This window comes from Panthera onca, chromosome X (genome assembly GCF_046562875.1).
Source record: "Panthera onca isolate mPanOnc1 chromosome X, mPanOnc1 haplotype 2, whole genome shotgun sequence".
NCBI classification, from domain to species: domain Eukaryota; kingdom Metazoa; phylum Chordata; class Mammalia; order Carnivora; family Felidae; genus Panthera; species Panthera onca.
In genome coordinates, this window is record NC_138357.1 from 34,339,916 (window position 1) to 34,367,908 (window position 27,993).

The following is a 27,993-nucleotide window of genomic DNA, read 5'->3' on the forward strand; positions in this document are numbered from 1 at the left end:
CTCCCCCCCCCCCCCCCCCCCGCCCCCAGCGGAGAAAAAGGGAGATCACAGCTGGAGGTCATCCTTTTCCTCGTGGAGAGAAGGCCCACCCACTCCACAGCAAGTGCCTCTACAGGTCAATGATGGATGTGTGCTTTGACCCCAGTCTGGGTGCCCAAGGGCAGAAAGGGACTCCTGACAACCACCCGCACCCAAGGCACGAGACTGATCCAACTTCAACCCTCGGGGAACACTTTCACTTTCTGCCCTGCAAACAGGACACGCTTCTTCTCCCAAACGTCCGGCCCCAGAGGCCCAGCGCCTCATTCTTCCTAGGCCAGCGGGTGGATGTATTGGGTCCCAGCTGTGCACAGCAGGGCCGCGCCCCCTCCCCGCACCCCCAGCCCCCTCGCCACAACCTCCCGTGCCCAACCACGCATCCTCCCCCTCGGAAGGGCCCTGGCGGTCCCTTCCCACGCGTCAGTTCGAGGAACCCTGGCGAATCACACCCCGGTGGACACAAACCCTGTGCACGTGGGAGACTCAGGCGTGGAGGAGGGCTGATGCTGGCGGGAGGGGACAGAGAACCCACGCTGCAGGCGCTCTGTTGTTGGAACGTGGAGCCAAGCGTCCCGCCAAGGGACAGCGATCGCGGAGCCAGCTGGGCACCCCGCGTGGTGGGACGAGGTCCGATCGGTGGGTCCTGGGCAGGGGCACACGCACGCATGCTCGCTCGCCTCCGGGGCCTACGCGAAGGGTGCTACAGCTGCGGGGGGTCGCAGGAAAGGTTGGGAAGGGAAGAAGGGAAGGGAAGGGTAGGGAAGGGAAGGGAAGGGAAGGGAAGGGAAGGGAAGGGAAGGGAAGGGAAATGGTGCCCACCGCCCCTCCCGAAGGGGCCCGTGCCAGCTCGGTCTCACCTGAAGCACGCGCACGGCGACGCCCCTGCAGGCACCCTTCGCCGTCCTCAAGTCCAAACGGTCATTCCGGACACTCTGGGCTGCCCAGACTTCCGAGCAGGCTCACAGACACTTAGTTGGCCCTCCAGACCGGCTGGACACCCAGCGTCTCCATTCTCCACCATCTCCTGCCCACCCTGCCGAGGGCTTCCGTTCTGACCACAAACCAAAGACACGCACAGGCAGGAGCCACGCAAGACCCCAAAGGACACAGAGAGATGAGCCGCAAGGAGAAGGAAGGACCCGGTTCCTAGAGAGGCGAGCCGCCCTGAAAGTCAGGGTTGGGTCCACGTCAAGGGAGGGTCACCCGGGTGCCCCCTGACTCGGGTGGGTCGGGCTCGGGCGCGCGGCCAGCTCCCCCAAACGGAGACACACACCCCCCCCGTCCCTCCACATCCCCCCCCCCCCCCCCCCCCCCGTCCCGCACGCACGCCCCCGGTACCATCACGGCGCCCAATCCGGCAACTCTGACAGAGGGTGTGCACACGCGCCGGTCCGCTCGGCCCACAAGGACATCGTCCTCGGGAGTCACCCCATCCAGGCCCCCTTTCCCCGCTGGCTGGCGACGGCAGGCCAGCGAAACCCTGCTCGTCGGCCTCGGGGCCAGCGGGACCCACTTCCTGTCTTCGGGATGCGTACCCCAGACGGCAAGGAGGGCGCTCCGCGGATCCGGAGACCCAAACCTCTGCAGGTGCACCAGGTGGCGCCGGGGCCCGGAGGGCACGCGGACACCTCCGGCGCTCTCGGGCAAGGGGCGGGGGACACGGAGGGCTAGGAGGTCCGGGAGCTCCACACCGTGCCCCTGGGGTTGGGGTTCCAGGAACGCGTGAGCCGGCACACCCTCCCGGTGTACGTAGGCGGGCGAGCAGACGCCACGTCCCGCCCCTCCCGGGCCTCCCCCCGCCCGCCCACACACACCCCCCCCCCCCCCCCGCAGCGCATTCTGGAAGGCGACATGTGTGAGAACAAGGGGCAGTAGGCTGCCTTCAGCATTCGCAGGGGGCAGTACCAGGGGGGAGGATGGACAGCAGGGCGTGGGGGGGGGGGGAGGGTAGAGAGGCGCGTGGATGTCTGTGGACGAGTGTGGAGGGGAAGGCACGACCCGCCCCGGTCAGGGCTTGTGGGGACAGCAGAGGTCTCCACCTAAGGTCCGCACCCCGGGATCCAGAGCGTCAGCCTCCTCGGTGGCACTGGCAGACGAGTGCCTGAGTGCTGGCGCCTGGGGCCAAAGCGGGCCCGGTCCCGCTATCCCACGGTGCCTGGCCCTGTGAACGGGCAGGCGGGCTGGCTCTCCACACCGGTCCCTCGATGACCAGCTGTGAAGCAAGAGTGACATCCGGCCGCAGATGTCAACGGCCATTCCTCCCCGTTGCCCTGAACGCTCCCGTGGGACGTTGGACAGGGTGGCCCGGAAAGCTGATGTGCGCCAACCGCAGAGTCCTCGGCGGACGGCTCTGCCGAGGATCGAGTGCGCGATCCAGAATTGGGTGCGGGACCGAGACCTGAGTGCGTGATCGGTGGTGGGGCCAGGCCTCCGCCAGAGAGGGTGAAGCCCCGGGGGGATGGCACCGCGGCTGCCAAGTCTGTGGCAGACAACCGCTTCTCGCGCCCAGATCTGCTATTGAGGGCAGGGGAGAGGGGAGAGGGGAGGGGGGAGGGGGTTGGAGGAGAAGGAGAAGGAGGCGCTGGTGTTGGTGGCGGCGGTTGCCAAGGCTGTTGCGGTGGCGGCGGAGGCGGCGGCGGCCTTTCACTTTCACTTTCACTTTCACTCACCCCAGGGTGGGCACGTCCCTTCTGGACTCTGCTGCACCAGGGAGCCACCTCCACATCTCCCGACAACCGCCCCCCCCCCCACCCAACCCCAGGTACGCCGAGAACGACTCAAAGCCCCTGGACAATGGGTGGCCGGGCCCCACACCTGATCCTCAGAATGGAACACAGGGACAGCAGGGTCCCGACTCTGCCCCCCACCGAGTGGCAGCACCCCTCCAACTGCCCCTGCAGGTCTAAGGCACGGTTTCCAGTCTCCTCTCCGCCCCCCCCCCACCCCCACCCCAGGCCGGGCCACACAGGGACCCTGCTGCTAGGGCCAGGGTCACGCGGCCCAATGCTCTCCCAGGCCAGAGTCCCAGCGCCCCTGGCCCGGTGGCTTCTCCTGGCCCGTTCGTTCGCTTGGTGCTCCTGGCCCTTTCGGGGCGGCCTCTTCCCCTCCAGTCCCGCCCAGACATGGCGGCCACCAGCGTCCAGAGCCGTGGCTGCCCGTGCCCGACCCACAGGGCAGCGGGACCTGGCGCTCTGTCCCGCTACCCGTCTCTGGAGCCTCCCGGGTCGCCCGCCTGCGGGAGCTCGGCACCTCGGGGCAGTCGGGGGGGGGTGGAGGGAGGACCCCGTTCTCTGCCGCCTGGGACTCCCCACTTCGCTCGCAGGGAAGCCACGGCGCGGGGCTCGCGGGAAAGCGAACGAGTTCCGCTTGATGGCAGTGTTGCACCACGTATGCCCACGCGCCCTTCCCCCCAGGGCCTCTCCCCCCGCCCTTTGCGGAAGAAAAAAAGACCGGGCCCAGTCCACCCGGGCTCCAACATGGCGGCGCCCACGGCTCCGCCACTCTGCGCGGGCCCCTCCCCGCGTCGGACGCTCCGTGGGGCAAGCGCAGCCTCGTCCCCTCTGGCTGCTGCACTTAGCCGGCTCTCGGCTCTCGGCTCTCGGCTCTCGGCTCTGGGGACCGGAAAGCCAGGGCGAGGCGCATCGAGGCTCCCCGCGGTGGCCCTGAACCTCTCCGGGGCTCCGTCGTCGGGACCGCTGCAGGTCTGCAGCAGACCTCAGGAGACACACTGGTCGTGGACCCAGAGCCCGAGCCGAGCCCACCCCACCTGGCCGGTCGGAGCCCGACCCCGACGGGGCCCATGCTCCCCGGGAGCATCGTCCGTCAGGACTCCCCGCCAGGTCAGCCCCCAGCGGGAGGCCTCTAGCGGCCGGCCGACACGAAGGCGTGAGGCGGCCGGCTGGCACGGGCCCGGGGCTGGGGGTCGACACTGGCGTCCACCTCCCGCGGATCGACGACGGACGCGTCCCGCGGGCCTGGCCCGTCACCCACGGGGCGCCCCCGCGATTCAGGCGTGGACTGCAGCCTGGAGCCGCACCACAGTCGCCAAAGCGGCCTCGTGCCTGCCCCAGGCTCCGTCCCTGGACAGCTCCCACGGGAGCCAAGGCCAGCGCGTGGGCGACACCCAGCTGTGCCCACGCGCTCCGGGACCCGCGCCTCTCCTGGCACGGCCGGACGAGGCCAACCAACGGTCTTCTTTCCTGTCAACCGGCTCCCGTCCTCTCCTATGGTGAACACCTGACCTGTGTCATAGCGAGGGTGCCCTGACCGCCCCAGCCCGCCTCACATTAGACGGCAGAAGAACCAGGTGCGCGCCTGCGCACGCACACGCACACGCACGCATAATCACACACACACACACACACACTCACACACAAACACACCACGAACGCGCTGGCAAACACACACTCGGCGGCAAACACCCTGAAACTCCATCGCCAAAACCCACACGCGCGCACGCGAGCACACACACTCTCACACGCATGGCCTAAACCCTCCGCCCCCTTTGGCTCCTCCCCCCCCCCCCCCCCGCCCCCAGCGGAGAAAAAGGGAGATCACAGCTGGAGGTCATCCTTTTCCTCGTGGAGAGAAGGCCCACCCACTCCACAGCAAGTGCCTCTACAGGTCAATGATGGATGTGTGCTTTGACCCCAGTCTGGGTGCCCAAGGGCAGAAAGGGACTCCTGACAACCACCCGCACCCAAGGCACGAGACTGATCCAACTTCAACCCTCGGGGAACACTTTCACTTTCTGCCCTGCAAACAGGACACGCTTCTTCTCCCAAACGTCCGGCCCCAGAGGCCCAGCGCCTCATTCTTCCTAGGCCAGCGGGTGGATGTATTGGGTCCCAGCTGTGCACAGCAGGGCCGCGCCCCCTCCCCGCACCCCCAGCCCCCTCGCCACAACCTCCCGTGCCCAACCACGCATCCTCCCCCTCGGAAGGGCCCTGGCGGTCCCTTCCCACGCGTCAGTTCGAGGAACCCTGGCGAATCACACCCCGGTGGACACAAACCCTGTGCACGTGGGAGACTCAGGCGTGGAGGAGGGCTGATGCTGGCGGGAGGGGACAGAGAACCCACGCTGCAGGCGCTCTGTTGTTGGAACGTGGAGCCAAGCGTCCCGCCAAGGGACAGCGATCGCGGAGCCAGCTGGGCACCCCGCGTGGTGGGACGAGGTCCGATCGGTGGGTCCGGGCAGGGGCACACGCACGCACGCATGCTCGCTCGCCTCCGGGGCCTACGCGAAGGGTGCTACAGCTGCGGGGGGTCGCAGGAAAGGTTGGGAAGGGAAGAAGGGAAGGGAAGGGTAGGGAAGGGAAGGGAAGGGAAGGGAAGGGAAGGGAAGGGAAGGGAAGGGAAGGGAAATGGTGCCCACCGCCCCTCCCGAAGGGGCCCGTGCCAGCTCGGTCTCACCTGAAGCACGCGCACGGCGACGCCCCTGCAGGCACCCTTCGCCGTCCTCAAGTCCAAACGGTCATTCCGGACACTCTGGGCTGCCCAGACTTCCGAGCAGGCTCACAGACACTTAGTTGGCCCTCCAGACCGGCTGGACACCCAGCGTCTCCATTCTCCACCATCTCCTGCCCACCCTGCCGAGGGCTTCCGTTCTGACCACAAACCAAAGACACGCACAGGCAGGAGCCACGCAAGACCCCAAAGGACACAGAGAGATGAGCCGCAAGGAGAAGGAAGGACCCGGTTCCTAGAGAGGCGAGCCGCCCTGAAAGTCAGGGTTGGGTCCACGTCAAGGGAGGGTCACCCGGGTGCCCCCTGACTCGGGTGGGTCGGGCTCGGGCGTGCGGCCAGCTCCCCCAAACGGAGACACACCCCCCCCGTCCCTCCACATCCCCCCCCCCCCCCCCCCCCCCGTCCCGCACGCACGCCCCCGGTACCATCACGGCGCCCAATCCGGCAACTCTGACAGAGGGTGTGCACACGCGCCGGGTCCGCTCGGCCCACAAGGACATCGTCCTCGGGAGACACCCCATCCAGGCCCCCTTTCCCCGCTGGCTGGCGACGGCAGGCCAGCGAAACCCTGCTCGTAGGCCTCGGGGCCAGCGGGACCCACTTCCTGTCTTCGGGATGCGTACCCCAGACGGCAAGGAGGGCGCTCCGCGGATCCGGAGACCCAAACCTCTGCAGGTGCACCAGGTGGCGCCGGGGCCCGGAGGGCACGCGGACACCTCCGGCGCTCTCGGGCAAGGGGCGGGGGACACGGAGGGCTAGGAGGTCCGGGAGCTCCACACCGTGCCCCTGGGGTTGGGGTTCCAGGAACGCGTGAGCCGGCACACCCTCCCGGTGTACGTAGGCGGGCGAGCAGACGCCACGTCCCGCCCCTCCCGGGCCTCCCCCCGCCCGCCCACACCCCCCCCCCCCCCCCCCGCAGCACATTCTGGAAGGCGACATGTGTGAGAACAAGGGGCAGTAGGCTGCCTTCAGCATTCGCAGGGGGCAGTACCAGGGGGGAGGATGGACAGCAGGGCGTGGGGGGGGGGGAGGGTAGAGAGGCGCGTGGATGCCTGTGGACGAGTGTGGAGGGGAAGGCACGACCCGCCCCGGTCAGGGCTTGTGGGGACAGCAGAGGTCTCCACCTAAGGTCCGCACCCCGGGATCCAGAGCGTCAGCCTCCTCGGTGGCACTGGCAGACGAGTGCCTGAGTGATGGCGCCTGGGGCCAAAGCGGGCCCGGTCCCGCTATCCCACGGTGCCTGGCCCTGTGAACGGGCAGGCGGGCTGGCTCTCCACACCGGTCCCTCGATGACCAGCTGTGAAGCAAGAGTGACATCCGGCCGCAGATGTCAACGGCCATTCCTCCCCGTTGCCCTGAACGCTCCCGTGGGACGTTGGACAGGGTGGCCCGGAAAGCTGATGTGCGCCAACCGCAGAGTCCTCGGCGGACGGCTCTGCCGAGGATCGAGTGCGCGATCCAGAATTGGGTGCGGGACCGAGACCTGAGTGCGTGATCGGTGGTGGGGCCAGGCCTCCGCCAGAGAGGGTGAAGCCCCGGGGGGATGGCACCGCGGCTGCCAGGTCTGTGGCAGACAACCGCTTCTCGCGCCCAGATCTGCTATTGAGGGCAAGGGAGAGGGGAGAGGGGAGGGGGGAGGGGGTTGGAGGAGAAGGAGAAGGAGGCGCTGGTGTTGGTGGCGGCGGTTGCCAAGGCTGTTGCGGCGGCGGCCTTTCACTTTCACTTTCACTTTCACTCACCCCAGGGTGGGCACGTCCCTTCTGGACTCTGCTGCACCAGGGAGCCACCTCCACATCTCCCGACAACCGCCCCCCCCCACCCCAACCCCAGGTACGCCGAGAACGACTCAAAGCCCCTGGACAATGGGTGGCCGGGCCCCACACCTGATCCTCAGAATGGAACACAGGGACAGCAGGGTCCCGACTCTGCCCCCCACCGAGTGGCAGCACCCCTCCAACTGCCCCTGCAGGTCTAAGGCACGGTTTCCAGTCTCCTCTCCGCCCCCCCCCCCCCACCCCAGGCCGGGCCACACAGGGACCCTGCTGCTAGGGCCAGGGTCACGCGGCCCAATGCTCTCCCAGGCCAGAGTCCCAGCGCCCCTGGCCCGGTGGCTTCTCCTGGCCCGTTCGTTCGCTTGGTGCTCCTGGCCCTTTCGGGGCGGCCTCTTCCCCTCCAGTCCCGCCCAGACATGGCGGCCACCAGCGTCCAGAGCCGTGGCTGCCCGTGCCCGACCCACAGGGCAGCGGGACCTGGCGCTCTGTCCCGCTACCCGTCTCTGGAGCCTCCCGGGTCGCCCGCCTGCGGGAGCTCGGCACCTCGGGGCAGTCGGGGGGAGGTGGAGGGAGGACCCCGTTCTCTGCCGCCTGGGACTCCCCACTTCGCTCGCAGGGAAGCCACGGCGCGGGGCTCGCGGGAAAGCGAACGAGTTCCGCTTGATGGCAGTGTTGCACCACGTATGCCCACGCGCCCTCCCCCCCAGGGCCTCTCCCCCCGCCCTTTGCGGAAGAAAAAAAGACCGGGCCCAGTCCACCCGGGCTCCAACATGGCGGCGCCCACGGCTCCGCCACTCTGCGCGGGCCCCTCCCCGCGTCGGACGCTCCGTGGGGCAAGCGCAGCCTCGTCCCCTCTGGCTGCTGCACTTAGCCGGCTCTCGGCTCTCGGCTCTCGGCTCTCGGCTCTGGGGACCGGAAAGCCAGGGCGAGGCGCATCGAGGCTCCCCGCGGTGGCCCTGAACCTCTCCGGGGCTCCGTCGTCGGGACCGCTGCAGGTCTGCAGCAGACCTCAGGAGACACACTGGTCGTGGACCCAGAGCCCGAGCCGAGCCCACCCCACCTGGCCGGTCGGAGCCCGACCCCGACGGGGCCCATGCTCCCCGGGAGCATCGTCCGTCAGGACTCCCCGCCAGGTCAGCCCCCAGCGGGAGGCCTCTAGCGGCCGGCCGACACGAAGGCGTGAGGCGGCCGGCTGGCACGGGCCCGGGGCTGGGGGTCGACACTGGCGTCCACCTCCCGCGGATCGACGACGGACGCGTCCCGCGGGCCTGGCCCGTCACCCACGGGGCGCCCCCGCGATTCAGGCGTGGACTGCAGCCTGGAGCCGCACCACAGTCGCCAAAGCGGCCTCGTGCCTGCCCCAGGCTCCGTCCCTGGACAGCTCCCACGGGAGCCAAGGCCAGCGCGTGGGCGACACCCAGCTGTGCCCACGCGCTCCGGGACCCGCGCCTCTCCTGGCACGGCCGGACGAGGCCAACCAACGGTCTTCTTTCCTGTCAACCGGCTCCCGTCCTCTCCTATGGTGAACACCTGACCTGTGTCATAGCGAGGGTGCCCTGACCGCCCCAGCCCGCCTCACATTAGACGGCAGAAGAACCAGGTGCGCGCCTGCGCACGCACACGCACACGCACGCATAATCACACACACACACACACACACTCACACACACACACACACCACGAACGCGCTGGCAAACACACACTCGGCGGCAAACACCCTGAAACTCCATCGCCAAAACCCACACGCGCGCACGCGAGCACACACACTCTCACACGCATGGCCTAAACCCTCCGCCCCCTTTGGCTCCTCCCCCCCCCCCCCCCCCCGCCCCCAGCGGAGAAAAAGGGAGATCACAGCTGGAGGTCATCCTTTTCCTCGTGGAGAGAAGGCCCACCCACTCCACAGCAAGTGCCTCTACAGGTCAATGATGGATGTGTGCTTTGACCCCAGTCTGGGTGCCCAAGGGCAGAAAGGGACTCCTGACAACCACCCGCACCCAAGGCACGAGACTGATCCAACTTCAACCCTCGGGGAACACTTTCACTTTCTGCCCTGCAAACAGGACACGCTTCTTCTCCCAAACGTCCGGCCCCAGAGGCCCAGCGCCTCATTCTTCCTAGGCCAGCGGGTGGATGTATTGGGTCCCAGCTGTGCACAGCAGGGCCGCGCCCCCTCCCCGCACCCCCAGCCCCCTCGCCACAACCTCCCGTGCCCAACCACGCATCCTCCCCCTCGGAAGGGCCCTGGCGGTCCCTTCCCACGCGTCAGTTCGAGGAACCCTGGCGAATCACACCCCGGTGGACACAAACCCTGTGCACGTGGGAGACTCAGGCGTGGAGGAGGGCTGATGCTGGCGGGAGGGGACAGAGAACCCACGCTGCAGGCGCTCTGTTGTTGGAACGTGGAGCCAAGCGTCCCGCCAAGGGACAGCGATCGCGGAGCCAGCTGGGCACCCCGCGTGGTGGGACGAGGTCCGATCGGTGGGTCCGGGCAGGGGCACACGCACGCACGCATGCTCGCTCGCCTCCGGGGCCTACGCGAAGGGTGCTACAGCTGCGGGGGGTCGCAGGAAAGGTTGGGAAGGGAAGAAGGGAAGGGAAGGGTAGGGAAGGGAAGGGAAGGGAAGGGAAGGGAAGGGAAATGGTGCCCACCGCCCCTCCCGAAGGGGCCCGTGCCAGCTCGGTCTCACCTGAAGCACGCGCACGGCGACGCCCCTGCAGGCACCCTTCGCCGTCCTCAAGTCCAAACGGTCATTCCGGACACTCTGGGCTGCCCAGACTTCCGAGCAGGCTCACAGACACTTAGTTGGCCCTCCAGACCGGCTGGACACCCAGCGTCTCCATTCTCCACCATCTCCTGCCCACCCTGCCGAGGGCTTCCGTTCTGACCACAAACCAAAGACACGCACAGGCAGGAGCCACGCAAGACCCCAAAGGACACAGAGAGATGAGCCGCAAGGAGAAGGAAGGACCCGGTTCCTAGAGAGGCGAGCCGCCCTGAAAGTCAGGGTTGGGTCCACGTCAAGGGAGGGTCACCCGGGTGCCCCCTGACTCGGGTGGGTCGGGCTCGGGCGCGCGGCCAGCTCCCCCAAACGGAGACACACCCCCCCCCGTCCCTCCACATCCCCCCCCCCCCCCCCGTCCCGCACGCACGCCCCCGGTACCATCACGGCGCCCAATCCGGCAACTCTGACAGAGGGTGTGCACACGCGCCGGGTCCGCTCGGCCCACAAGGACATCGTCCTCGGGAGACACCCCATCCAGGCCCCCTTTCCCCGCTGGCTGGCGACGGCAGGCCAGCGAAACCCTGCTCGTAGGCCTCGGGGCCAGCGGGACCCACTTCCTGTCTTCGGGATGCGTACCCCAGACGGCAAGGAGGGCGCTCCGCGGATCCGGAGACCCAAACCTCTGCAGGTGCACCAGGTGGCGCCGGGGCCCGGAGGGCACGCGGACACCTCCGGCGCTCTCGGGCAAGGGGCGGGGGACACGGAGGGCTAGGAGGTCCGGGAGCTCCACACCGTGCCCCTGGGGTTGGGGTTCCAGGAACGCGTGAGCCGGCACACCCTCCCGGTGTACGTAGGCGGGCGAGCAGACGCCACGTCCCGCCCCTCCCGGGCCTCCCCCCGCCCGCCCACACACCCCCCCCCCCCCCCCCCCGCAGCACATTCTGGAAGGCGACATGTGTGAGAACAAGGGGCAGTAGGCTGCCTTCAGCATTCGCAGGGGGCAGTACCAGGGGGGAGGATGGACAGCAGGGCGTGGGGGGGGGGGAGGGTAGAGAGGCGCGTGGATGCCTGTGGACGAGTGTGGAGGGGAAGGCACGACCCGCCCCGGTCAGGGCTTGTGGGGACAGCAGAGGTCTCCACCTAAGGTCCGCACCCCGGGATCCAGAGCGTCAGCCTCCTCGGTGGCACTGGCAGACGAGTGCCTGAGTGCTGGCGCCTGGGGCCAAAGCGGGCCCGGTCCCGCTATCCCACGGTGCCTGGCCCTGTGAACGGGCAGGCGGGCTGGCTCTCCACACCGGTCCCTCGATGACCAGCTGTGAAGCAAGAGTGACATCCGGCCGCAGATGTCAACGGCCATTCCTCCCCGTTGCCCTGAACGCTCCCGTGGGACGTTGGACAGGGTGGCCCGGAAAGCTGATGTGCGCCAACCGCAGAGTCCTCGGCGGACGGCTCTGCCGAGGATCGAGTGCGCGATCCAGAATTGGGTGCGGGACCGAGACCTGAGTGCGTGATCGGTGGTGGGGCCAGGCCTCCGCCAGAGAGGGTGAAGCCCCGGGGGGATGGCACCGCGGCTGCCAGGTCTGTGGCAGACAACCGCTTCTCGCGCCCAGATCTGCTATTGAGGGCAGGGGAGAGGGGAGAGGGGAGGGGGGAGGGGGTTGGAGGAGAAGGAGAAGGAGGCGCTGGTGTTGGTGGCGGCGGTTGCCAAGGCTGTTGCGGTGGCGGCGGAGGCGGCGGCGGCCTTTCACTTTCACTTTCACTTTCACTCACCCCAGGGTGGGCACGTCCCTTCTGGACTCTGCTGCACCAGGGAGCCACCTCCACATCTCCCGACAACCGCCCCCCCCCCCACCCCAACCCCAGGTACGCCGAGAACGACTCAAAGCCCCTGGACAATGGGTGGCCGGGCCCCACACCTGATCCTCAGAATGGAACACAGGGACAGCAGGGTCCCGACTCTGCCCCCCACCGAGTGGCAGCACCCCTCCAACTGCCCCTGCAGGTCTAAGGCACGGTTTCCAGTCTCCTCTCCGCCCCCCCCCCCCCCCCACCCCAGGCCGGGCCACACAGGGACCCTGCTGCTAGGGCCAGGGTCACGCGGCCCAATGCTCTCCCAGGCCAGAGTCCCAGCGCCCCTGGCCCGGTGGCTTCTCCTGGCCCGTTCGTTCGCTTGGTGCTCCTGGCCCTTTCGGGGCGGCCTCTTCCCCTCCAGTCCCGCCCAGACATGGCGGCCACCAGCGTCCAGAGCCGTGGCTGCCCGTGCCCGACCCACAGGGCAGCGGGACCTGGCGCTCTGTCCCGCTACCCGTCTCTGGAGCCTCCCGGGTCGCCCGCCTGCGGGAGCTCGGCACCTCGGGGCAGTCGGGGGGGGGTGGAGGGAGGACCCCGTTCTCTGCCGCCTGGGACTCCCCACTTCGCTCGCAGGGAAGCCACGGCGCGGGGCTCGCGGGAAAGCGAACGAGTTCCGCTTGATGGCAGTGTTGCACCACGTATGCCCACGCGCCCTTCCCCCCAGGGCCTCTCCCCCCGCCCTTTGCGGAAGAAAAAAAGACCGGGCCCAGTCCACCCGGGCTCCAACATGGCGGCGCCCACGGCTCCGCCACTCTGCGCGGGCCCCTCCCCGCGTCGGACGCTCCGTGGGGCAAGCGCAGCCTCGTCCCCTCTGGCTGCTGCACTTAGCCGGCTCTCGGCTCTCGGCTCTCGGCTCTGGGGACCGGAAAGCCAGGGCGAGGCGCATCGAGGCTCCCCGCGGTGGCCCTGAACCTCTCCGGGGCTCCGTCGTCGGGACCGCTGCAGGTCTGCAGCAGACCTCAGGAGACACACTGGTCGTGGACCCAGAGCCCGAGCCGAGCCCACCCCACCTGGCCGGTCGGAGCCCGACCCCGACGGGGCCCATGCTCCCCGGGAGCATCGTCCGTCAGGACTCCCCGCCAGGTCAGCCCCCAGCGGGAGGCCTCTAGCGGCCGGCCGACACGAAGGCGTGAGGCGGCCGGCTGGCACGGGCCCGGGGCTGGGGGTCGACACTGGCGTCCACCTCCCGCGGATCGACGACGGACGCGTCCCGCGGGCCTGGCCCGTCACCCACGGGGCGCCCCCGCGATTCAGGCGTGGACTGCAGCCTGGAGCCGCACCACAGTCGCCAAAGCGGCCTCGTGCCTGCCCCAGGCTCCGTCCCTGGACAGCTCCCACGGGAGCCAAGGCCAGCGCGTGGGCGACACCCAGCTGTGCCCACGCGCTCCGGGACCCGCGCCTCTCCTGGCACGGCCGGACGAGGCCAACCAACGGTCTTCTTTCCTGTCAACCGGCTCCCGTCCTCTCCTATGGTGAACACCTGACCTGTGTCATAGCGAGGGTGCCCTGACCGCCCCAGCCCGCCTCACATTAGACGGCAGAAGAACCAGGTGCGCGCCTGCGCACGCACACGCACACGCACGCATAATCACACACACACACACACACACTCACACACAAACACACCACGAACGCGCTGGCAAACACACACTCGGCGGCAAACACCCTGAAACTCCATCGCCAAAACCCACACGCGCGCACGCGAGCACACACACTCTCACACGCATGGCCTAAACCCTCCGCCCCCTTTGGCTCCTCCCCCCCCCCCCCCCCCGCCCCCAGCGGAGAAAAAGGGAGATCACAGCTGGAGGTCATCCTTTTCCTCGTGGAGAGAAGGCCCACCCACTCCACAGCAAGTGCCTCTACAGGTCAATGATGGATGTGTGCTTTGACCCCAGTCTGGGTGCCCAAGGGCAGAAAGGGACTCCTGACAACCACCCGCACCCAAGGCACGAGACTGATCCAACTTCAACCCTCGGGGAACACTTTCACTTTCTGCCCTGCAAACAGGACACGCTTCTTCTCCCAAACGTCCGGCCCCAGAGGCCCAGCGCCTCATTCTTCCTAGGCCAGCGGGTGGATGTATTGGGTCCCAGCTGTGCACAGCAGGGCCGCGCCCCCTCCCCGCACCCCCAGCCCCCTCGCCACAACCTCCCGTGCCCAACCACGCATCCTCCCCCTCGGAAGGGCCCTGGCGGTCCCTTCCCACGCGTCAGTTCGAGGAACCCTGGCGAATCACACCCCGGTGGACACAAACCCTGTGCACGTGGGAGACTCAGGCGTGGAGGAGGGCTGATGCTGGCGGGAGGGGACAGAGAACCCACGCTGCAGGCGCTCTGTTGTTGGAACGTGGAGCCAAGCGTCCCGCCAAGGGACAGCGATCGCGGAGCCAGCTGGGCACCCCGCGTGGTGGGACGAGGTCCGATCGGTGGGTCCGGGCAGGGGCACACGCACGCACGCATGCTCGCTCGCCTCCGGGGCCTACGCGAAGGGTGCTACAGCTGCGGGGGGTCGCAGGAAAGGTTGGGAAGGGAAGAAGGGAAGGGAAGGGTAGGGAAGGGAAGGGAAGGGAAGGGAAGGGAAGGGAAATGGTGCCCACCGCCCCTCCCGAAGGGGCCCGTGCCAGCTCGGTCTCACCTGAAGCACGCGCACGGCGACGCCCCTGCAGGCACCCTTCGCCGTCCTCAAGTCCAAACGGTCATTCCGGACACTCTGGGCTGCCCAGACTTCCGAGCAGGCTCACAGACACTTAGTTGGCCCTCCAGACCGGCTGGACACCCAGCGTCTCCATTCTCCACCATCTCCTGCCCACCCTGCCGAGGGCTTCCGTTCTGACCACAAACCAAAGACACGCACAGGCAGGAGCCACGCAAGACCCCAAAGGACACAGAGAGATGAGCCGCAAGGAGAAGGAAGGACCCGGTTCCTAGAGAGGCGAGCCGCCCTGAAAGTCAGGGTTGGGTCCACGTCAAGGGAGGGTCACCCGGGTGCCCCCTGACTCGGGTGGGTCGGGCTCGGGCGCGCGGCCAGCTCCCCCAAACGGAGACACACACCCCCCCCCGTCCCTCCACATCCCCCCCCCCCCCCCCCCCGTCCCGCACGCACGCCCCCGGTACCATCACGGCGCCCAATCCGGCAACTCTGACAGAGGGTGTGCACACGCGCCGGTCCGCTCGGCCCACAAGGACATCGTCCTCGGGAGTCACCCCATCCAGGCCCCCTTTCCCCGCTGGCTGGCGACGGCAGGCCAGCGAAACCCTGCTCGTCGGCCTCGGGGCCAGCGGGACCCACTTCCTGTCTTCGGGATGCGTACCCCAGACGGCAAGGAGGGCGCTCCGCGGATCCGGAGACCCAAACCTCTGCAGGTGCACCAGGTGGCGCCGGGGCCCGGAGGGCACGCGGACACCTCCGGCGCTCTCGGGCAAGGGGCGGGGGACACGGAGGGCTAGGAGGTCCGGGAGCTCCACACCGTGCCCCTGGGGTTGGGGTTCCAGGAACGCGTGAGCCGGCACACCCTCCCGGTGTACGTAGGCGGGCGAGCAGACGCCACGTCCCGCCCCTCCCGGGCCTCCCCCCGCCCGCCCACACCCCCCCCCCCCCCCCCCCCGCAGCACATTCTGGAAGGCGACATGTGTGAGAACAAGGGGCAGTAGGCTGCCTTCAGCATTCGCAGGGGGCAGTACCAGGGGGGAGGATGGACAGCAGGGCGTGGGGGGGGGGGAGGGTAGAGAGGCGCGTGGATGCCTGTGGACGAGTGTGGAGGGGAAGGCACGACCCGCCCCGGTCAGGGCTTGTGGGGACAGCAGAGGTCTCCACCTAAGGTCCGCACCCCGGGATCCAGAGCGTCAGCCTCCTCGGTGGCACTGGCAGACGAGTGCCTGAGTGCTGGCGCCTGGGGCCAAAGCGGGCCCGGTCCCGCTATCCCACGGTGCCTGGCCCTGTGAACGGGCAGGCGGGCTGGCTCTCCACACCGGTCCCTCGATGACCAGCTGTGAAGCAAGAGTGACATCCGGCCGCAGATGTCAACGGCCATTCCTCCCCGTTGCCCTGAACGCTCCCGTGGGACGTTGGACAGGGTGGCCCGGAAAGCTGATGTGCGCCAACCGCAGAGTCCTCGGCGGACGGCTCTGCCGAGGATCGAGTGCGCGATCCAGAATTGGGTGCGGGACCGAGACCTGAGTGCGTGATCGGTGGTGGGGCCAGGCCTCCGCCAGAGAGGGTGAAGCCCCGGGGGGATGGCACCGCGGCTGCCAGGTCTGTGGCAGACAACCGCTTCTCGCGCCCAGATCTGCTATTGAGGGCAGGGGAGAGGGGAGAGGGGAGGGGGGAGGGGGTTGGAGGAGAAGGAGAAGGAGGCGCTGGTGTTGGTGGCGGCGGTTGCCAAGGCTGTTGCGGTGGCGGCGGAGGCGGCGGCGGCCTTTCACTTTCACTTTCACTTTCACTCACCCCAGGGTGGGCACGTCCCTTCTGGACTCTGCTGCACCAGGGAGCCACCTCCACATCTCCCGACAACCGCCCCCCCCCCCACCCCAACCCCAGGTACGCCGAGAACGACTCAAAGCCCCTGGACAATGGGTGGCCGGGCCCCACACCTGATCCTCAGAATGGAACACAGGGACAGCAGGGTCCCGACTCTGCCCCCCACCGAGTGGCAGCACCCCTCCAACTGCCCCTGCAGGTCTAAGGCACGGTTTCCAGTCTCCTCTCCGCCCCCCCCCCCCCCACCCCAGGCCGGGCCACACAGGGACCCTGCTGCTAGGGCCAGGGTCACGCGGCCCAATGCTCTCCCAGGCCAGAGTCCCAGCGCCCCTGGCCCGGTGGCTTCTCCTGGCCCGTTCGTTCGCTTGGTGCTCCTGGCCCTTTCGGGGCGGCCTCTTCCCCTCCAGTCCCGCCCAGACATGGCGGCCACCAGCGTCCAGAGCCGTGGCTGCCCGTGCCCGACCCACAGGGCAGCGGGACCTGGCGCTCTGTCCCGCTACCCGTCTCTGGAGCCTCCCGGGTCGCCCGCCTGCGGGAGCTCGGCACCTCGGGGCAGTCGGGGGGGGGTGGAGGGAGGACCCCGTTCTCTGCCGCCTGGGACTCCCCACTTCGCTCGCAGGGAAGCCACGGCGCGGGGCTCGCGGGAAAGCGAACGAGTTCCGCTTGATGGCAGTGTTGCACCACGTATGCCCACGCGCCCTTCCCCCCAGGGCCTCTCCCCCCGCCCTTTGCGGAAGAAAAAAAGACCGGGCCCAGTCCACCCGGGCTCCAACATGGCGGCGCCCACGGCTCCGCCACTCTGCGCGGGCCCCTCCCCGCGTCGGACGCTCCGTGGGGCAAGCGCAGCCTCGTCCCCTCTGGCTGCTGCACTTAGCCGGCTCTCGGCTCTCGGCTCTCGGCTCTCGGCTCTGGGGACCGGAAAGCCAGGGCGAGGCGCATCGAGGCTCCCCGCGGTGGCCCTGAACCTCTCCGGGGCTCCGTCGTCGGGACCGCTGCAGGTCTGCAGCAGACCTCAGGAGACACACTGGTCGTGGACCCAGAGCCCGAGCCGAGCCCACCCCACCTGGCCGGTCGGAGCCCGACCCCGACGGGGCCCATGCTCCCCGGGAGCATCGTCCGTCAGGACTCCCCGCCAGGTCAGCCCCCAGCGGGAGGCCTCTAGCGGCCGGCCGACACGAAGGCGTGAGGCGGCCGGCTGGCACGGGCCCGGGGCTGGGGGTCGACACTGGCGTCCACCTCCCGCGGATCGACGACGGACGCGTCCCGCGGGCCTGGCCCGTCACCCACGGGGCGCCCCCGCGATTCAGGCGTGGACTGCAGCCTGGAGCCGCACCACAGTCGCCAAAGCGGCCTCGTGCCTGCCCCAGGCTCCGTCCCTGGACAGCTCCCACGGGAGCCAAGGCCAGCGCGTGGGCGACACCCAGCTGTGCCCACGCGCTCCGGGACCCGCGCCTCTCCTGGCACGGCCGGACGAGGCCAACCAACGGTCTTCTTTCCTGTCAACCGGCTCCCGTCCTCTCCTATGGTGAACACCTGACCTGTGTCATAGCGAGGGTGCCCTGACCGCCCCAGCCCGCCTCACATTAGACGGCAGAAGAACCAGGTGCGCGCCTGCGCACGCACACGCACACGCACGCATAATCACACACACACACACACACACTCACACACAAACACACCACGAACGCGCTGGCAAACACACACTCGGCGGCAAACACCCTGAAACTCCATCGCCAAAACCCACACGCGCGCACGCGAGCACACACACTCTCACACGCATGGCCTAAACCCTCCGCCCCCTTTGGCTCCTCCCCCCCCCCCCCGCCCCCAGCGGAGAAAAAGGGAGATCACAGCTGGAGGTCATCCTTTTCCTCGTGGAGAGAAGGCCCACCCACTCCACAGCAAGTGCCTCTACAGGTCAATGATGGATGTGTGCTTTGACCCCAGTCTGGGTGCCCAAGGGCAGAAAGGGACTCCTGACAACCACCCGCACCCAAGGCACGAGACTGATCCAACTTCAACCCTCGGGGAACACTTTCACTTTCTGCCCTGCAAACAGGACACGCTTCTTCTCCCAAACGTCCGGCCCCAGAGGCCCAGCGCCTCATTCTTCCTAGGCCAGCGGGTGGATGTATTGGGTCCCAGCTGTGCACAGCAGGGCCGCGCCCCCTCCCCGCACCCCCAGCCCCCTCGCCACAACCTCCCGTGCCCAACCACGCATCCTCCCCCTCGGAAGGGCCCTGGCGGTCCCTTCCCACGCGTCAGTTCGAGGAACCCTGGCGAATCACACCCCGGTGGACACAAACCCTGTGCACGTGGGAGACTCAGGCGTGGAGGAGGGCTGATGCTGGCGGGAGGGGACAGAGAACCCACGCTGCAGGCGCTCTGTTGTTGGAACGTGGAGCCAAGCGTCCCGCCAAGGGACAGCGATCGCGGAGCCAGCTGGGCACCCCGCGTGGTGGGACGAGGTCCGATCGGTGGGTCCGGGCAGGGGCACACGCACGCACGCATGCTCGCTCGCCTCCGGGGCCTACGCGAAGGGTGCTACAGCTGCGGGGGGTCGCAGGAAAGGTTGGGAAGGGAAGAAGGGAAGGGAAGGGTAGGGAAGGGAAGGGAAGGGAAGGGAAGGGAAGGGAAGGGAAGGGAAATGGTGCCCACCGCCCCTCCCGAAGGGGCCCGTGCCAGCTCGGTCTCACCTGAAGCACGCGCACGGCGACGCCCCTGCAGGCACCCTTCGCCGTCCTCAAGTCCAAACGGTCATTCCGGACACTCTGGGCTGCCCAGACTTCCGAGCAGGCTCACAGACACTTAGTTGGCCCTCCAGACCGGCTGGACACCCAGCGTCTCCATTCTCCACCATCTCCTGCCCACCCTGCCGAGGGCTTCCGTTCTGACCACAAACCAAAGACACGCACAGGCAGGAGCCACGCAAGACCCCAAAGGACACAGAGAGATGAGCCGCAAGGAGAAGGAAGGACCCGGTTCCTAGAGAGGCGAGCCGCCCTGAAAGTCAGGGTTGGGTCCACGTCAAGGGAGGGTCACCCGGGTGCCCCCTGACTCGGGTGGGTCGGGCTCGGGCGCGCGGCCAGCTCCCCCAAACGGAGACACACCCCCCCCCCGTCCCTCCACATCCCCCCCCCCCCCCCCGTCCCCGTCCCGCACGCACGCCCCCGGTACCATCACGGCGCCCAATCCGGCAACTCTGACAGAGGGTGTGCACACGCGCCGGTCCGCTCGGCCCACAAGGACATCGTCCTCGGGAGTCACCCCATCCAGGCCCCCTTTCCCCGCTGGCTGGCGACGGCAGGCCAGCGAAACCCTGCTCGTCGGCCTCGGGGCCAGCGGGACCCACTTCCTGTCTTCGGGATGCGTACCCCAGACGGCAAGGAGGGCGCTCCGCGGATCCGGAGACCCAAACCTCTGCAGGTGCACCAGGTGGCGCCGGGGCCCGGAGGGCACGCGGACACCTCCGGCGCTCTCGGGCAAGGGGCGGGGGACACGGAGGGCTAGGAGGTCCGGGAGCTCCACACCGTGCCCCTGGGGTTGGGGTTCCAGGAACGCGTGAGCCGGCACACCCTCCCGGTGTACGTAGGCGGGCGAGCAGACGCCACGTCCCGCCCCTCCCGGGCCTCCCCCCGCCCGCCCACACCCCCCCCCCCCCCCCCCCCGCAGCACATTCTGGAAGGCGACATGTGTGAGAACAAGGGGCAGTAGGCTGCCTTCAGCATTCGCAGGGGGCAGTACCAGGGGGGAGGATGGACAGCAGGGCGTGGGGGGGGGGAGGGTAGAGAGGCGCGTGGATGCCTGTGGACGAGTGTGGAGGGGAAGGCACGACCCGCCCCGGTCAGGGCTTGTGGGGACAGCAGAGGTCTCCACCTAAGGTCCGCACCCCGGGATCCAGAGCGTCAGCCTCCTCGGTGGCACTGGCAGACGAGTGCCTGAGTGCTGGCGCCTGGGGCCAAAGCGGGCCCGGTCCCGCTATCCCACGGTGCCTGGCCCTGTGAACGGGCAGGCGGGCTGGCTCTCCACACCGGTCCCTCGATGACCAGCTGTGAAGCAAGAGTGACATCCGGCCGCAGATGTCAACGGCCATTCCTCCCCGTTGCCCTGAACGCTCCCGTGGGACGTTGGACAGGGTGGCCCGGAAAGCTGATGTGCGCCAACCGCAGAGTCCTCGGCGGACGGCTCTGCCGAGGATCGAGTGCGCGATCCAGAATTGGGTGCGGGACCGAGACCTGAGTGCGTGATCGGTGGTGGGGCCAGGCCTCCGCCAGAGAGGGTGAAGCCCCGGGGGGATGGCACCGCGGCTGCCAGGTCTGTGGCAGACAACCGCTTCTCGCGCCCAGATCTGCTATTGAGGGCAGGGGAGAGGGGAGAGGGGAGGGGGGAGGGGGTTGGAGGAGAAGGAGAAGGAGGCGCTGGTGTTGGTGGCGGCGGTTGCCAAGGCTGTTGCGGTGGCGGCGGAGGCGGCGGCGGCCTTTCACTTTCACTTTCACTTTCACTCACCCCAGGGTGGGCACGTCCCTTCTGGACTCTGCTGCACCAGGGAGCCACCTCCACATCTCCCGACAACCGCCCCCCACCCCCAACCCCAGGTACGCCGAGAACGACTCAAAGCCCCTGGACATTGGGTGGCCGGGCCCCACACCTGATCCTCAGAATGGAACACAGGGACAGCAGGGTCCCGACTCTGCCCCCCACCGAGTGGCAGCACCCCTCCAACTGCCCCTGCAGGTCTAAGGCACGGTTTCCAGGCTCCTCTCCGCCCCCCCCCCCCCCCATGCCGGGCCACACAGGGACCCTGCTGCTAGGGCCAGGGTCACGCGGCCCAATGCTCTCCCAGGCCAGAGTCCCAGCGCCCCTGGCCCGGTGGCTTCTCCTGGCCCGTTCGTTCGCTTGGTGCTCCTGGCCCTTTCGGGGCGGCCTCTTCCCCTCCAGTCCCGCGCAGACATGGCGGCCATCAGCATCGTCAGCCGGGGCTGTCCGTGCCCGACCCACTGGGCGGTGGGACTTGGCGCTCTGTCTTGCTACTCTTTTCTGGAGCCTCCCGGGTGGCCTGGTTGCGGGAGCTCTGCACCTCAGGGCAGTTGGGGGTTTGCAGGGAGCAACTGCAGTGTGACTGCCATGGGACTTCCCCCTTTGCTAGTAGGGAAGATAGCAAGAGGTGCTCACGGTATTGCCAACGATGTCCACTAGATGGCAGTATTGCACCACGAATGCCAGGCTCCCTTCCCCCAGGTCCTTTTCCTCCGCCCTTTGTGGTGGAAAAAACGTTAAGCCCTGTCCACCTGATTCCAACATGGCGGTACCCATGGCTCCACCCGTCTGTGGCAACCCCTCCCAGCGTTGGTGGCTCCTTAGAGAGCTGATTTGTCCCCTCTGGCTGCTGCAATTTAATGGCTCTTGCTTTTGGGACCGGAAAGCCCGGGCGAGGTGTATCGAGGCTCCCTGCGGTGTCCCTGATGGTCTCCAGGGCTTAGTCGTGATCCCTGGAGGTCTGCAGGGGACCTCAGGAAACACAGTGGTCGTGGAACCCATAGCAGGAGCCGAGCCCACCTCACCTGGCCAGTCGGAGCCCAACAGGGCCCATGGTTCCAGGGAGCTTAGTCAGGACTCCCCGCCAGGCCAGCTCCCACCTGGAGGCCTCTAGTGTCCGGCCGACACGAATGTGTGAGGTGGCCGGCGGGCACGCGCCGGGGGCTGGGGGTCGACACTGGCGTCCACCTCCCGGGCATAGACGACGGACACGTCCCCCGGACCTGGCCCGTCACCCATGGGGCGCCCCTGCAATTCAGGCATGGACTGCAGCCTGGAGCCACACCACATTCCCCAAAGGGGCCTTGTGCCTGCCCCTGGCTGTGTCCCTGGACAGCTCCCACGGGAGCCAAGGCCAAAGCGTGGGCGACACCGAGCTGTGCTCACGCGCTCCGGGACCCGTGCCTGTTCTGGCTCGGCCGGACGAGGCCAACCAATGGTCTTCTTTTCTGTCAATAGGCTCCCATCCTCTCCTATAGTGAACACCTGACCTATGTCATAGGAAGGGCACCCTGACACCCCCTCCTCCCTCCCCCAATCCCACGTTATAGGGCAAAAAGCAGGCGCGCGCCTACGCGTGCTCACACGTGCACAGACACTCACGCATACACACACCATCCACTGGTCATGGACCCATACTCTGGGCCACCCCTGTTCAGCCAGTCAGTGCCCGACAGGGGCACACGCTCACCCGGGAGTCCTCAGTCAGGACTCCCGACAGGCCAGCCTGACGTGAATCCGAAGCCTCTAGCAGCCAGACGCAAGGTCTGCGCCGGCCCCCGGGCAGGAGCCGTGCAGTCAACGCTGGCGTCTGCTTCCCGCGGCCAGAAGACGGACGGGTCCGAGGACCTGGCCCTTCACCCCCGGGGCACCCCCCGGATTCAGGCGCGGACGGTGGCACCCACGGGTCACTGGGGAGGGCGGCCTGGAGCCGCACCACAGACGCCAAAGCGGCCTCACGCTTGCCCCAGGCTCCATCCCTGGACAGCTCCCACGGGAGCCAAGGCCAGGCATGGGCAGCACCCAGGTGTGCCCACGCTCTCCAGGACCCGTGCCTTTTCTGGCACGGCGGTAACAAGGCCAACGCACAGGGCCGGTGGTCTTTCTCTGGTAAATCACTTCCAACCCAACTGGGTCTCCGTCAAATCCTGTGAAGGTCGTCAGACCTAAGGAGACACGCCATAGGTAAGGTAATAGTGGAGTCATCTCCAGAACCCTTCTGATAGTGTGTCGTCTCAGGAGAGCATTGTAGGTCCATGGGAGTGCTTTTGAAGTGTTTACAGTGGTCTCTCAGGGATCATCTGGTTCAGATTATCATAGACACAAAGGTGACCAGTATGGGCTGAGAGTCTCTGTCTTTTTAACTTATTTCTGGAATTGAATATAAATACTTCTTAGTCCCTGTAAAACACCCTACTCTTTAGGCAGAAGAATCTGTTTCTTAAAAAAGAAAAAAATCGTAAACATTTTCTCTTACCAGTGACGTGTTTACAATAAAGCCAATAATACTACTTGAAAACAATGAACAAGAGAATTTTTTTACTGATTAAGTTTTTTCAGTAGAAAATATATCTCTATAATTAATTAGGTTATGAAAAGGAACAGTGCTAGAAGTGTATTAAAGTTTGTTTTTTGGTGATCCTCTTGAATACAGTCTGGGCCATAGTTTACAGTTCTAAAATTCATCTTGTTAGGTATTAATAAAAGTATGTACTGTCTTTCACTATGAATTTATGTAATCCAATTCTGGAGTCCTTAAATCAAAGCCTGTTGAACACCTTTCTTTTCCGAAACGGCTTGTTTAGCTCCTATTTCGTTGGTTCCAGTCTATTTCAATTTCCTCCTGTTTAGAAATTTACCTGGGAACCTCAGGAATGTGGTCTATTGTCTGTATCTTCATAATACCCTGTTGTTAATTTTGGTGAAAAGTACACACTTGAGAACATCTAGCCACAGCGCTGGGTATGGACCACAAGTTCAATTGGTTGATGAACTCGTCACTAGCTCGATAAATAAGGTCTCAACATCATTCCCACTTAATATTAGCATTCAAAACAATTTTTTTTTAAGTTTATGTATTTATTTTGTGAGAGAGCACTTATGCGCAATTGGGGAAGGGGTAGACAGAAGGAAAGGATGAGAGATGGAGAGAATCTCAAGCAGGTTCTGCAATGTCAGGGCAGATCTCGATTCAGGGCTGAAACTCAAAGTCATGACGTGGGCTGAATTGGGAATCTTAACCGACTAAGCCACTTAACTGCCCCTAACTTTCAAAATTTTACAGTCATAGATGGGTATGAAAAATGAGAGATTCAATGTTTTCAGTACACCTCCAATGAGGTGTTTAAAAATGTGGTGATATTTTAATTCTTTTTATTTTAGAGAGAGAGCACAAGCAAGCGGGGGAGGGAGCATATGGGGACAAAGAGACAATCTTAAACAGATTCCATGCTTAGCACATAGGCTAACATGAGGCTCAATCCCAAGACCTGAGCCGAAATCAAGAGTTGCACGCTCAAGGGACTGAGCCACCCAGGTGTCCCAAACTGTAGTAATATTTCAACTATGCAATAATGTGTATTAGGAGGCAAAACATTTCAAAGACATTGATTTATAACTTATTTTTCCCAGAACATTACCCAGCCAATGCTCAAAAATCCCATACTCAGAGGGATATGTGAACACACTTTAACCTCTCAAAGGGGTGGTTAGATTATAGAGAATATACTATTCACCAATACTGAAAATGTTAACCAGTTTCTTGGTAATCAGGAGCATTACCAATTTTTACAAGCCAATTTCATCAATCAACATCCAGTTAAAAATAAAAGGGGGCCCCTGGTGGCTCAGTCCGTTAAGTGTCTGACTTTAGCTCAGGTCATGATATCAGGGTTCCTGAGTTCGAGCCCCACATTGGGCTCTGCACTGACAGTATGGAGCCTGCTTGGGATTCTCTCTCCCTCTCTGCCCCTCCCCTTCTTGTGCATTCTGTCTCTCTCAAATTAAATCAAGAAACTTAAAAAAATAAAATAAAATACAAGATTTTAAGGTACCAATAATCAAATATTACATGCTTAGGCATAAAAGTTACATGAATATGTACTCAAGGACAACTTTAAAATTCCTAAATGCTAGTAGACTTTAACAAAAGTAAGGATATACTGTATTATTGAGTAAAGACACTTAACCTCATGAACATTTCCATTCTGCATCAGTTAATTCATCAATCTATTCTAATACTAAGGAAAATCCAAGACTTTTGAATGCTTTGTTGTTATGTTCCAGTGTTTGCAAAGGAAAATAAATAGGCAGGAATATCTTGGAGAGTTATGACAATTAACAGCCATGTTGTGTGAGAAGCAGTCTTACCACATGTGCAAATATATAGAACACAAAATCCAAGAACAGACCTGAAGTCATACAAGAATTTCATATACAATGAGGCAGCCTCCCAAATCAGTAATAGTGGTCTGCCTTGGGACAAGGGGTAGTCATGTATAATAGGCTCTTAGTTTCACAAACCCCTCCCCCGTTTGCACTCTGTCTCTCTCTCTCTCAAAAATAAACATTAAATAAAATAAAAATAAACATTAAAAAAATCTTTAAAATGGACAATTGTGACCATGTAAAATTCGCCACGTTAAGGAAGAAAAACCATAATCAAAGTTAGAAAAGCATTGATAAAAAGGAAAAAATTTTCAATTCACATTAGTAGTCTTTCTAATACGTAGGGCGAGCTTCCAACTATCATTTAAGAGAAAGATTAGCAACTAGCAAATAGAAAAAGATATTAACAGTTCACAGAAACAGAAACATAAAATGCTCTTAAATACACAAAAAGACTCCTCAGACACTCATATAAGAGAAACACAAACAAAACCTAACTTCCGTATAACTTCTTACATGTAAGTTCCCAACCAAGTCCTGCCCGATCTGCCATTTCCCGGACTTCTCTTGGATCTGAATTGTTACAAGTGGCCCCAAAGTCCCCTTTACCCATGAAATGATAACAATCCCACTGTAAACAAAGTACTGTCCTTTATACGAAAATCTCTGACCTTTCTATCTCGATAGGCCTCTCTTGCCATCACAATTTGAATTTTTAAATTTTGGAAATATGGCCTAAATTCCTTCCCCCTCACTCTCCGCAACCGGAAACAAATGTGCGTGCAGCTCGCGTGCGCGCACGCACACCCTGCCCCGCCCCCACCCGCCTTAACAATGGGGCCTGAAAGTAACTAGGTTGTTTTACTTTTGGACTTTTTAAATGCACACATAATTTGTTCGCCTTACTCGTGGTTTGTATAACCATTAAATTTTATTATCTTTACTAACCTGAAACTATTTCTTTAAAAAGCTTCACTGTTTCTTTCATTAATAGAAGGCATCCTCCTTACAGATAACTCCTCTAACTTTACAAAACTGTAACTAGATGAAAACAGTGAACTACCAGCACTTCCATCAGTTGAGGAGAACCCCCTGAAAATCTAGGGGCTTTTCCCCCAACGTGGTTAAATGCACACGTGGAAATGGAGCTGTAATTTTTTTTAGGTCAAAAATTCATTACAGGAAATGTCACTTCTCTAGGGATACTTTCCGAGGAGCCCTCCATCCAAACCGACCGAGCAGAACCTCCCGGGGCCACGTAAATGGGGAAGAAGGCGAGGGGCCAGAGTAGGGATTGGGGACAAGGAATCCGCGCCCCCCCCCCCCCCCCCACCCCGCAGCCACCCCTGGGGAAACACTCCCAGGCCCACCGACCAGGGAGGTCCGAGAAGGCGCTCCCTGGAGGCTCCTCCTACACGCGCCTGGGCACAGAACTTAGACGGCGGTACAATCCCGGAGCCCGCGCTCGCCCCGCCTCGGCCAGTCCCCTCCTGTCCCTCCAAGCCGGCCGGGCAGCAGCCACCGCTGGCCTACGTCGCACGCCGGGGACAGGCTGTCCACATTCTGCAGGACAGGGAAGGTCCTCGGGCCCGGAAGGGCCGCTCAAGCCCGGCCCCCCGCCCCCCGGTCCCCTCGCGCCCGAGAAGGGAAAGGAACGGCAAAGGGACGAAAGCCGAGGGACCCACCTGGCGGAGGCCGCACGCCGTGGTGCAGTCTTGGGCCACCTCGGGGCCGCCGCACCTCTGATCCGGAATAGGCAGCCACCACTTGCCCTCAAACCTGCACTTCACTTCATCGTTCCTGAGACTGGGTGAGGGTTGAAAATCTGGCAGCCAAAGGCGTAGGAGAAATCTAGTATCTCTACTGCCGGCCCCGCCCAAGGGAGGGGTGGGACGTCCTCAGAAGATCCCAGGTGCAAGAAGGGGCGGGGCGAGGCGGGCGGGAGCAAGTCTGAGGGAAAACCCACCTACTGCCATTTGCAAAGGAGAACCAACTTCTCCTTCGTAGGGTCCCTGCCGGCGAGAAAGTAAATGATGAATGGGCTGGTCCAATAAAGCCGAAAATGTACCGTTCCGCAGTAGCAGAACTATTTAGGGGGAAAGAAGTTTCAATACGTACACTTTCAGACGAGGTTACACGTTTGCATCATTCATACGCCTGAGGTAATGGAAACTTTAATTGCTCCCTCCCCGGGTGAGAGTCGGGATCGGAAGAGCAGGCGCTCTTTGCGCCCCATCACCTCCCGCTCTTTGCCCAGGACCTGCTAGGGAGCCAGCGTCCCTGTGTGGCCTTTCCGGGGCTGCTGCAGGTGGTGTCCACACCGCCTAGTGATGTGCCGGGTCCGAAAGAATCACAGCGACTGGAACGCTTCTCCTGTCTGATCAGTGTCTTGATTTATTTCCTACTATTGAAAGAGGAAAACCTTCCTCTTGCAAAATAATGTTCGCATAATGGAGACACATATAGAAGAAAAGGAACCTATAGGTGATGCAGCCAGAGATGAGGGGTGTTAATTTGGTGCGTGTATCCTCCCAGCAGGTTGTAATCTATATCTGTGAAGATACGTTTGTGTACTTTTTCTCTCTCCATTGACAAACGCAATCCTTTCTTATTTTTAAAGAAGAAAATCTTCACAAATACGGGAATACAGACCTGTTTCAAGAGAGAATTGAGGGGCGCCTGGGTGGCGCAGTCGGTTAAGCGTCCGACTTCAGCCAGGTCACGATCTCGCGGTCTGT

At 64.0% G+C, this 27,993-nt stretch overlaps 1 long non-coding RNA gene across 1 annotated transcript in view; it reads right to left on the minus strand.

The window, feature by feature from the left end:
* The window catches only part of LOC145714650 (uncharacterized), a 47,206-nt gene extending 20,056 nt beyond the window's left edge, over positions 1-27,150 (minus strand). The window contains exon 1 of the long non-coding RNA XR_014136918.1: positions 26,941-27,150. This is a non-coding gene — a long non-coding RNA (uncharacterized LOC145714650). The remainder of the gene's footprint in view (positions 1-26,940) is intronic.
* Between the last annotated feature and the right edge of the window lie 843 nt (positions 27,151-27,993).